The sequence below is a fragment of the Lolium rigidum genome, chromosome 5, assembly GCF_022539505.1.
Source record: "Lolium rigidum isolate FL_2022 chromosome 5, APGP_CSIRO_Lrig_0.1, whole genome shotgun sequence".
Classification (NCBI taxonomy): domain Eukaryota; kingdom Viridiplantae; phylum Streptophyta; class Magnoliopsida; order Poales; family Poaceae; genus Lolium; species Lolium rigidum.
Window position 1 is genome coordinate 169,047,218 of NC_061512.1, and position 11,269 is coordinate 169,058,486.

An 11,269-nucleotide genomic window follows, 5' to 3' on the forward strand; every position below is an offset into this window, starting at 1 on the left:
TTCACTCTCCTTGATCATGTTGCATCATACTCCTCTCTTGATCCTTGAAAACTTCCTCCACACCAAACTCGAAACAACTCATTAGAGGGTTAGTGCACAATATAAATTGACATATTCAGAGGTGACACAATCATTCTTAACACTTCTGGACATTGCATAATGCTACTGTACATTAGTGGATCAAAGAAATTCATCCAACATAGCGAAAGAGGCAATGCGAAATAAAAGGCAGAATCTGTCAAAACGGAACAGTTCGTATTGACGAATTTTAAAATGGCACCAGACTTGCTCAAACGAAAATTCTCAAATTGAATGAAAGTTGCGTACATATCTGAGGATCATGCTCGTAAATTGGCGTAATTTTCTGAGCTACCTACAGGGAGATAGACCCAGATTCGTGACAGCAAAGAAATCTGGAACTGCGCAGTAATCCAAATCTAGTACTTACTTTTCTATCAACGGCTTAACTTGGCACAACAAAACTCAAAACTAAGATAAGGAGAGGTTGCTACAGTAGTAAACAACTTCCAAGACACAAAATAAAAACAAAGTACTGTAGGTAAAAACATGGGTTGTCTCCCATAAGCGCTTTTTTAACGCCTTTCAGCTAGACGCGAAAAGTGTGTATCAAGTAACATCGAGAGATGAAGCATCAACAACATCATAGTTTGTTCTAATAATAGAATCATAAGGTACCTTCATTCTCTTTCTAGGGAAGTGTTCCATACCTTTCTTGAGAGTAAATTGATATTTTATATTACCTTCCCTCATATCAATAATAGCACCAACAGTTCGAAGAAAAGGTCTTCCCAATATAATTGGACAAGATGCATTGCATTCAATATCCAAGACAACGAAATCAACGGGAACAAGATTATTGTTAACGGTAATGCGAACATTATCAAGTTTACCCAAAGGTTTCTTTGTAGAATGATCAGCAAGATTAACATCCAAATAACAATTTTTCAACGGTGGCAAGTCAAGCATATTATAAATTTTCTTAGGCATATAAGAAATACTTGCACCAAGATCACATAAAGCATTACAATCAAAATCTTTAACCTTCATCTTAATTATGGGCTCCCAACCATCTTTTAGCTTTTTAGGGATAGAGGCTTCGCGCTCTAGTTTCTCTTCTCTAGCTTTTATGAGAGCATTTGTAATATGATGCGTGAAAGCCAAATTTATAGCACTAGCATTAGGACTTTTAGCAAGTTTTTGCAAGAACTTTATAACTTCAGAGATGTGGCAATCATCAAAATTCAAACCATTATAATCTAAAGCAATGGGATCATCATCCCCAATGTTGGAAAAAATTTCAGCGAGCTTTATCACGAGTAGCTTTCAACAGTTTTAGCAGTTTCAGGCAGTTTTTCATGCTTTGCATTAGAAGTGGAAACATTGCTAACACCAATTCTTTTATTAGTATGAGTAGGAGGTGCAGCAACATGTGTAGCATTAGCATTACTAGTGGTGGTAATAGTCCAAACTTTAGTTATATTCTTCTCTTTAGCTAGTTTTTCATTTTCTTCTCTATCCCACCTAGCACGCTAGCTCAGCCATCAATCTTATATTCTCATTAATTCTAACTTGAATGGCATTTGCTGTAGTAGTAATTTTATTTTCAATATCCCTATTAGGCATAACTTTTGATTTCAAAAGATCAACATCAGAAACAAGACTATCAACTCTAGAAACAAGAATATCAATTTTATTGAGTTTTTCCTCAACAGATTTGTTAAAGGCAGTTTGTGTACTAATAAATTCTTTAAGCATGGCTTCAAGTCCAGGGGGTGAATTCCTATTATTGTTGTAAGAATTTCCATAAGAATTACCATAGCCGTTGCCATTATTATAAGGATATGGCCTATAGTTGTTACTAGAATTGTTCCGGTAAGCATTGTTGTTGAAATTATTATTTTTAATGAAGTTTACATCAACATGTTCTTCTTGTGCAACCAATGAAGCTAACGGAACATTATTAGGATCAATATTAGTCCTATCATTCACAAGCATAGACATAATGGCATCAACCTTATCATTCAAGGAAGAGGATTCCTCAACAGAATTTACCTTCTTACCTTGTGGAGCTCTTTCCGTGTGCCATTCAGAGTAGTTGATCATCATATTATCAAGAAGCTTTGTTGCTTCACCAAGAGTGATGGACATAAAGGTACCTCCAGCAGACTGAATCCAATAAATTCCGCGAAGAAAAATTTAGTCCCGCATAGAAGGTTTGGACGATCATCCAAGTAGTCGATCCATGGGTTGGGCAATTTTTAACTAGAGATTTCATTCTTTCCCAAGCTTGAGCAACATGTTCAGTATCTAATTGTTTAAAATTCATTATGCTACTCCTCAAAGATATAATTTTAGCAGGGGGATAATATCTACCAATAAAAGCATCCTTGCATTTAGTCCAGGAATCAATACTATTCTTAGGCAGAGATAGCAACCAATCTTTAGCTCTTCCTCTTAATGAGAAAGGGAACAATTTTAGTTTAATAATATCACCATCTACATCTTTATATTTTTGCATTTCACATAGTTCAACAAAATTATTAAGATGGGCAACAGCATCATCGAACTAATTCCGTAAAATTGATCTTTCATAACAAGATTCAAGAAAGCAGTGTTTAATTTCAAAGAATTCTGCTGTAGTAGCAGGTGGAGCAATAGGTGTGCATAAGAAATCATTATTATTTGTGGTTGTGAAGTCACACAACTTAGTATTTTCAGCGGTGGCCATTTTAGCAATAGTAAATAAAACAAACTAGATAAAGTAAATGCAAGTAAACTAATTTTTTTGTGTTTTCGATATAGCAAACAAGATAGCAAATAAAGTAAAACTAGCAACTAATTTTTTTGTATTTTGATTTAGTGCAGCAAACAAAGTAGTAAATAAAATAAAGCAAGACAAAAACAAAGTAAAGAGATTGAGAAGTGGAGACTCCCTTGCAGCCGTGTCTTGATCTCCCGACAACGGCGCCGTAAAATATGCTTGATGGCGTGTATTTCACACGTTCGTTGGGCAACCCCAAGAGGAAGGTATGATGAGCACAGCAGCAAGTTTTCCCTCGAAAGAAACCAAGGTTTATCGAACCAGGAGGAGCCAAGAAGCACGTTGAAGGTTGATGGCGGCGGGATGTAGTGCGGCGCAACACCGGAGATTCCGGCGCCAACGTGGAACCCGCACAACACAACCAAAGTACTTTGCCCCAACGAAACAGATGAGGTTGTCAATCTCACCGGCTTGCCGTAACAAAGGATTAACCGTATTGTGTGGAAGATGATTGTTTGCAGAGAAAACAAGTAAAAACAAGTATTGCAAGAGATTGTATTTCAAGAAAGAGAATTGGACCGGGGTCCACAGCTTCACTAGAGGTGTCTCTCCCATAAGACGAACAAGCATGTTGGGTGAACAAATTACGGTTGGGCAATTGACAAATAAAGAGAGCATGACAATGCACATACATATCATGATGAGTATAGTGAGATTTAATTGGGCATTACGACAAAGTACATAGACCGCCATCCAACTGCATCTATGCCTAAAAAGTCCACCTTCAGAGTTATCATCCGAACCCCTCCAAGTATTAAGTTGCAAAGCAACAGACAATTGCATTAAGTATGGTGCGTAATGTAATCAACAACTACATCCTTAGACATAGCATCAATGTTTTATCCCTAGTGGCAACAAGACAACACAACCTTAGAACTTTCTCGTCACTCGTCCCGGTGTCAATGAGGCATGAACCCACTATCGAGCATAATTACTCCCTCTTGGAGTTAAAAGCATCTACTTGGCCGCAGCATCTACTAATAACTGAGAGCATGCAAGATCATAAACAACACATAAGCATAACTTTGATAATCAACATAACAAGTATTCTCTATTCATCGGATCCCAACAAACGCAACATATAGAATTACATATAGATGATCTTGATCATGATAGGCAGCTCACAAGATCCGACAATGATAGCACAATGGGGAGAAGACAACCATCTAGCTACCGCTATGGACCCATAGTCCAGGGGTAGACTACTCACTCATCACTCCGGAGGCGACCATGGCGGTGTAGAGTCCTCCGGGAGATGATTCCCTCTCCGGCAGGGTGCCGGAGGCGATCTCCGGGATCCCCCGAGATGGGATCGGCGGTGACGGCGTCTCCGGAAGGTTTTCCGTATCGTGGCTCTCGCACCGGGAAGTTTCGTCACGGAGGCTTTAAGTAGGCGGAAGGGTAGGTCAAGAGGCGGCACGGGGGCCCGCACCATAGGCCGGCGCGGCCAGGGGTGGGGCCGCGCCGCCCTAGGGTTTGGCCACCCCGTGGCCCCTCTTCGTCTCGTCTTCGGACTTCCGGAAGCTTCGTGAGAAAATAGGCCTCCGGGCTTTTATTTCGTCCAATTCCGAGAATATTTCTTTACTAGGATTTCTGAAACCAAAAACAGCTAGAAACAAAGAATCGGCACTTCGGCATCTTGTTAATAGGTTAGTTCCGTAAAATGCACGAATATGACATAAAGTGTGCATAAAACATGTAGATAACATCAATAATGTGGCATGGAACACAAGAAATTATCGATACGTTGGAGACGTATCACGCGCCGTTACTTTTTTGCAGATGAGATGAGTAACCATGAAGTGTAATGGCCGTCTCTCCAACCCCAAGTAGCACATGTAGCGTACTTCATCACCGGATCTATCAACCCCAGGAAGATCTGTCGTGACTCCCACAGAGTGCTTCTCCTAATGTAAGTCCCTTGTTTTAGCGCCATGTTCCGGGTTCGTATGCTTGTTTGTCCGAAGCTCTTTTAGTTCATTCCTAGCTATGACCGTAACACGTTGCTATTTTCTACTTCATTGCTAACTTTAAGCGATTGAACATTTTGGTTTGCATTCCTCGCTCCGTAGATGTAGCCATCATAACTTCTATCTTGCTCGCCGTTGTTACAAAAATTATAGGTATTATAGTAACATCCTCGCTATTATTTAGTTCATGGCCAATTTTAAGTAATTGCACATGTTGGTTCGCATTCCCCGCTCTATAGCTTTTGGCATCGTAACTTCTATATTTGGTTTACATTCCCCGCTCCGTAGATCTAGCCATCATAACTTTATCTTGCTCAGCCGTTGTTACAAAAATTATGGCCTCGCTACTATGTTGTTTGTGCCAATTTTTTACTCCATGAACATGTTGGCTTGCATTCCCCGTACTACAGGTGATGCCATTGTTTTGTATCTAGTTCATTGTAAGCTAACAAAGTAAGGACTTAGTTTGGCATGCTATCACTCGCTATCTAGCCCGTAGTACAAATATACTTGTCATACTACTAGATAATAATTTTGCGTGCCATCTTGTTCTTCAAAAGCCGCATTATTGACTTGTTTCTCCGACTTGGCATGACGCTCACATATGGAAAGCTCGAACATATTGGTTTGCATTCCCTCTTATACAAGTTCACAGTTGATCCCACTATATTCCGTATCTGGTCCATCCTAAGCTCCAGCATTAACTATCCTCTATGTGTTGCTCATTACAAGTTTATATCCCGAAACATCTTGATTTGCATTCCCTTCACTATAAGTTCAGGAGTATTATTTAGTTCACGGCCAAAATGAAGTAATTGCACTTGGCACATGTTGGTTCACATTCCCTCCTCTTTAGCTTTTGCCATCGTAACTTCTATTTTTGGTTTACATTCCCTGCTCTGTAGATGTAGCCATCATAACTTCATCTTGCTCAGTCCTTGTTACAAAATTTATAGCCTTCTACTATGTTGTTCATGCCAATTTTGTACTCCCTGAACATGTTGGTTTGCATGGGACTCGACAGTAGTAAGTCTGCTGTTTCATTCTAACATGCTCTGTTATATTGGCCGTTGGTATGCGGCATGCACTCTTTGTTTGCTTATTGTGCGCATTACAATGATCTTGTTATAACGACGAAATGATGAGTTCCAAATTCTTTGGCAAACAATATTGCAGTGTCTTTGCGTTTCCATTGTTGTTGTCTTAACTTGTAATGTCTTTGTTTCAGATATAGGTGCTGCATGGACAACTTAAAAGATTGCCGGATCGCTTCATTGTATTGCTAGGTTTAATTACCATTCAATTTCTCTGGGTTCTGTAATATTTTTTCAAAGCCTTGCACTGATGTAATATTTAGTTAGTTTTTATAGTTCTTTCGCGCATTTTTCTTTGGTGCTTGTGGTAAGTGAGGCTATCCGACGTAAATCAATGCCGCGTAAATATTCTCGCATCTAAATCACGAATTCCCATCCCTTAAACGGCCCAATTAAGCGAAATCACATATGTGCCGGCCCGCAAAATCCTAAAGCGCCTATTACGCCAGCATATAAACAGCAACTAAACGGGCTGGCCCACTTACTTATTGGGCCAGCCCACTTGATTTAATGTGGACCCCACACTTTTATTGGGCCGGCCCACTTTCTTTAAGGTGGACCCCACCACTCTACCGGGCCGGCCCACTTGCTTTTGTGGTGGACCCCACATACAAAATGGGCCCTTTAAGAAGAAAGTGGGACCCACCTGTGTTTTGGCCCGGCCCACTAGCGTGTTGGGCCGCCCACTTGCTATATTGTGGACCCCACATACTAAATGGGCCGGCCCTTTAACAGAAAGAGGGACCCACCTGTGTTTTTGGCCCGGTCCACTAGCATGTTGGGCCGGCCCACTTGCTATATGGTGGACCCCACATACTAAATGGGCCGGCCCTTTAACAGGAAAGTGGGACCCACCAGTGTTTTGGCCCGCCCACTATCTTGTTGGGCCGGCCCACTTGCTATATGGTGGACCCCTCATACTAAATGGGCCAGCCCTTTAACCGGAAAGTGGGACCCACTCGTGTTTTTGGCCCGCCCACTATATTGTTGGGCCGACCCACTTCCTATATGGTGGACCCCACGTACTAAATGGGCCGGCTCTGTTAACAGAAAGTGGGACCCACTGGTGCTTTTGGCCCGCCCATCGGCTTGTTGGGCCAACCCATTTGATCTAATGTGGACCCCACGTACTAAATGGGCCGGCCCGATAGCAGGAAAGTGGGACCCACATGCTAATTGGGCCGGCCCACTATCTTCTTGGGCCGGCCCAGCTTGCTTTAATGTGGTACCCCACTTTGTAAATGGGCCGGCCCGGTACCAGAAAGTGGGTGCCACATGTCTTGTGGGCCGGCCCTTTTGCCCGTTGACCGGCCAATCGAGTGCATCTCGGCCCGCCCACATGCTTAGTGGGCCGGCCCATTAAAGTTTTGACCAGTCAACCTTAGAGGTTAGGCCCGGCCCACGTAACTAATGGACCAGCCCAGCCATATAGTTGACCGGTCAAACTAAGTCAGCCGGCCCGGCCCGCAAACTTAATGGGCCGGCCCGCTTAAGACGTGGCAGGCCTCGTGTGGGCCTACCATCTACCACGGGGTTTCAGCCGGTTAACGCCGTTAACTGCCAGTTAACGGCGTCTGCCACGTGTCAGTTTGCATGACGTCAGCAGTCAACGGGCTCCCGAAACACTTGGGCAACGGTCCGATTTTCCGTGGCGGAAGGGCGCCCAAGCGCGACGGACCGAAAAAATCGTCGTAGGACTTTGCCTGACGCAGCTTCCACAACAAAACCCATATCGTCGGGTTAGGCCCATAGGCGACGAAAAATACCCCTTAGCGGACGATTTTGAGACGTTGTCTATCAGAACTTTTCTTGTAGTGACAAGCAGAAAACAGGAACTGGCCCTTCGGCATCTCGTCAATAGGTTAGTTCCGGAAAACGCATAAATATGACATAAAGTATGCATAAAACATGTAGATATCATCAATAATGTGGCATGGAACATAAGAAATTATCGATACGTCGGAGGCGTATCAGCATCCCTAAGCTTAGTTCCTGCTCGTCCCGAGCAGTGTAAACGATAACAAAGATAATTTCAGGAGTGACATGCCATCATAACCTTGATCATACTATTGTAAGCATATGTAATGAATGCAGCGATCAAAACAATGGTAATGACATGAGTAAGCAAATGAATCATAAAGCAAAGACTTTTCATGAATAGTACTTTCAAGACAAGCATCAATAAGTTTTGCATAAGAGTTAACTCATAAATCAATAAATTCATAGTAAAGGTATTGAAGCAACATAAAGGAAGATTAAGTTTCAGCGGTTGCTTTCAACTTGTAACATGTATATCTCATGGATAATTGTCAACATAGAGTAATATAACAAATGCAATATGCAAGTATGTAAGAATCAATGCACAGTTCACACAAGTGTTTGCTTCTTGAGGTGGAGAGAAATATGTGAACTGACTCAACATAAAAGTAAAAGAATGGTCCTTCAAAGAGGAAAGCATCGATTGCTATATTTGTGCTAGAGCTTTGGTTTTGAAAACATGAACAATTTTGTCAATGGTAGTAATAAAGCATATGTATCATGTAAATTATATCTTACAAGTTGCAAGCCTCATGCATAGTATACTAATAGTGCCCGCACCTTGTCCTAATTAGCTTGGATCACCAGGATTATCATTGCAATACACATGTTTTAACCAAGTGTCACAAAGGGGTACCTCTATGCCGCCTGTACAAAGGTCTAAGGAGAAAGTTCGCATTGGATTTCTCGCTTTTGATTATTCTCAACTTAGACATCCATACCGGGACAACATAGACAACATATAATGGAATCCTCTTTAATGCATAAGCATGTAGCAACAATTAATGTTCTCATATGAGATTGAGGATATATGTCCAAAACCGAAACTTCCACCATGATTCATGGCTTTAGTTAGCGGCCCAATGTTCTTCTCTAACAATATGCATGCTCTAACCATTAAATGAGTGGTAAATCTCCCTTACTTCAGACAAGACGGACATGCATAGCAACTCACATGATATACAACAAAGAGTAGTTGATGGCGTCCCCGGGAACATGGTTATCGCACAACAAGCAACTTAATAAGAGATAAAGTGCATAAGTACATATTCAATACCACAATAGTTTTTAAGGCTATTTTGTCCCATGAGCTATATATTGCAAAGGCGAATGATGGAAATTTTAAAGGTAGCACTCAAGCAATTTACTTTGGAATGGCGGAAAAATACCATGTAGTAGGTAGGTATGGTGGACACAAACGGCATAGTGGTTGGCTCAAGGATTTTGGATGCATGAGAAGTATTCCCTCTCGATACAAGGTTTAGGCTAGCAAGGTTATTTGAAACAAACACAAGGATGAACCGGTGCAGCAAAACTCACATAAAAGACATATTGTAAACATTATAAGACTCTACACCGTCTTCCTTGTTGTTCAAACTCAATACTAGAAATTATCTAGACTTTAGAGAGACCAATTATGCAAACCAAATTTTAGCAAGCTCTATGTATTTCTTCATTAATGGGTGCAAAGTATATGATGCAAGAGCTTAAACATGAGCACAACAATTGCCAAGTATCACATTATCCAAGACATTTTACCAATTACTACATGTAGCATTTTCCGTTTCCAACCATATAACAATTAACGAAGCAGTTTCAACCTTCGTCATGAAAATTAAAAACTAAGAACATATATGTTCATATGAACCAGCGGAGCGTGTCTCTCTCCCACACAAGTATTTATTCAAACAAAAACAAAAAGAAAAACAAAAACAAAAACAAACAGACGCTCCAAGTAAAGTACATAAGATGTGATCGAATAAAAATATAGTTTCAAGAGAAGAAACCTGATAAGTTGTCGATGAAGAAGGGGATGCCTTGGGCATCCCCAAGCTTAGACGCTTGAGTCTTCTTAAAATATGCAGGGATGAACCACGGGGGCATCCCCAAGCTTAGACTCTTCACTCTTCTTGATCATAGTATATCATCCTCCTCTCTTGACCATTGAAAACTTCCTCCACACCAAACTCGAAACAAACTCATTAGAGGGTTAGTGCATAATCGAAAATTCACATGTTCAGAGGTGACACAATTATTCTTAACACTTCTGGACATTGCCCAAAGCTACTGGAAGGTAATGGAACAAAGAAATCCACCCAACACAGCGAAAGAAGCAATGCGAAATAAAAGGCAGAATCTGTCAAAACAGAACAGTCCTTAAAGACGAATTTTATTGAGGCACAAGACTTGCTCAAATGAAAATGCTCAAATTGAATGAAAGTTGCGTACATATCTGAGGATCACTCACGTAAATTGGCATAATTTTCTGAGTTACCTACAGAGAATTAGGCCCAGATTCGTGACGAGCAAGAAATCTGTTTCGCGCTAGTAATCCAAATCTAGTATGAATCTTACTATCAAAGACTTTACTTGGCACAACAATGCAACAAAATTAAGATAAGGAGAGGTTGCTACAGTAGTAACAACTTCCAAGACTCAAATATAAAACAAAGGTACTGTAGTAAAATAAACACATGGATTATCTCCCAAGAAGTTTTTTCTTTATAGCCATTAAGATGGGCTCAGCAGTTTTAATGATGCACTCGCAAGAAATAGTAGTTGAAGCAAAAGAGAGCATCAAGAGGCAAATTCAAAACAAATTTAAGTCTAACATGCTTCCTATGCATAGGAGTTTTGTAAACAAACAAGTTCATGAAGAAAAAAGTAACAAGCATAGGAAGATAGAACAAGTGTAGCTTCAAAAATTTCAGCACATAGAGAGGTGTTTTAGTAACATGAAAATTTCTACAACCATATTTTCCTCTATCATAATAACTTTCAGTAGCAACATGAGAAAACTCAACAATATAACTATCACATAAAGCATTCTTATCATGAGTCTCATGCATAAAATTATTACTCTCCACATAGGCATAATCAATTTTATTAGTTGTAGTGGGAGCAAATTCAACAAAGTAGCTATCATTATTATTCTCATCATCAAATATAGGAGGCATATTGTAATCATAATCAAATTTATCCTCCATAACAGGCGGTACTAAAAGACCAATATCATTATAATCATCATAAATAGGAGGCAAAGTATCATCAAAGTAAATTTTCTCCACAATGCTTGGGGGACTAAAAAGATCATGCTCATCAAAACCAGCTTCACCAAGCTTAGAACTTTCTATATCATTAGCAACAATGGTATTCAAAGTGTTCATACTAATATGTTCCATGGGTTTTTTAATTTTCACATCAAACCATCCATGTCTTAAATCAGGAAATGGAATAAGAAGCTCATTGTTGTCCATTATGCCTAACTAGTGTAAACAAGAAACAAAAAGATGCAATTGTAGGATCTAAAGGAAATAGCTTCGAGC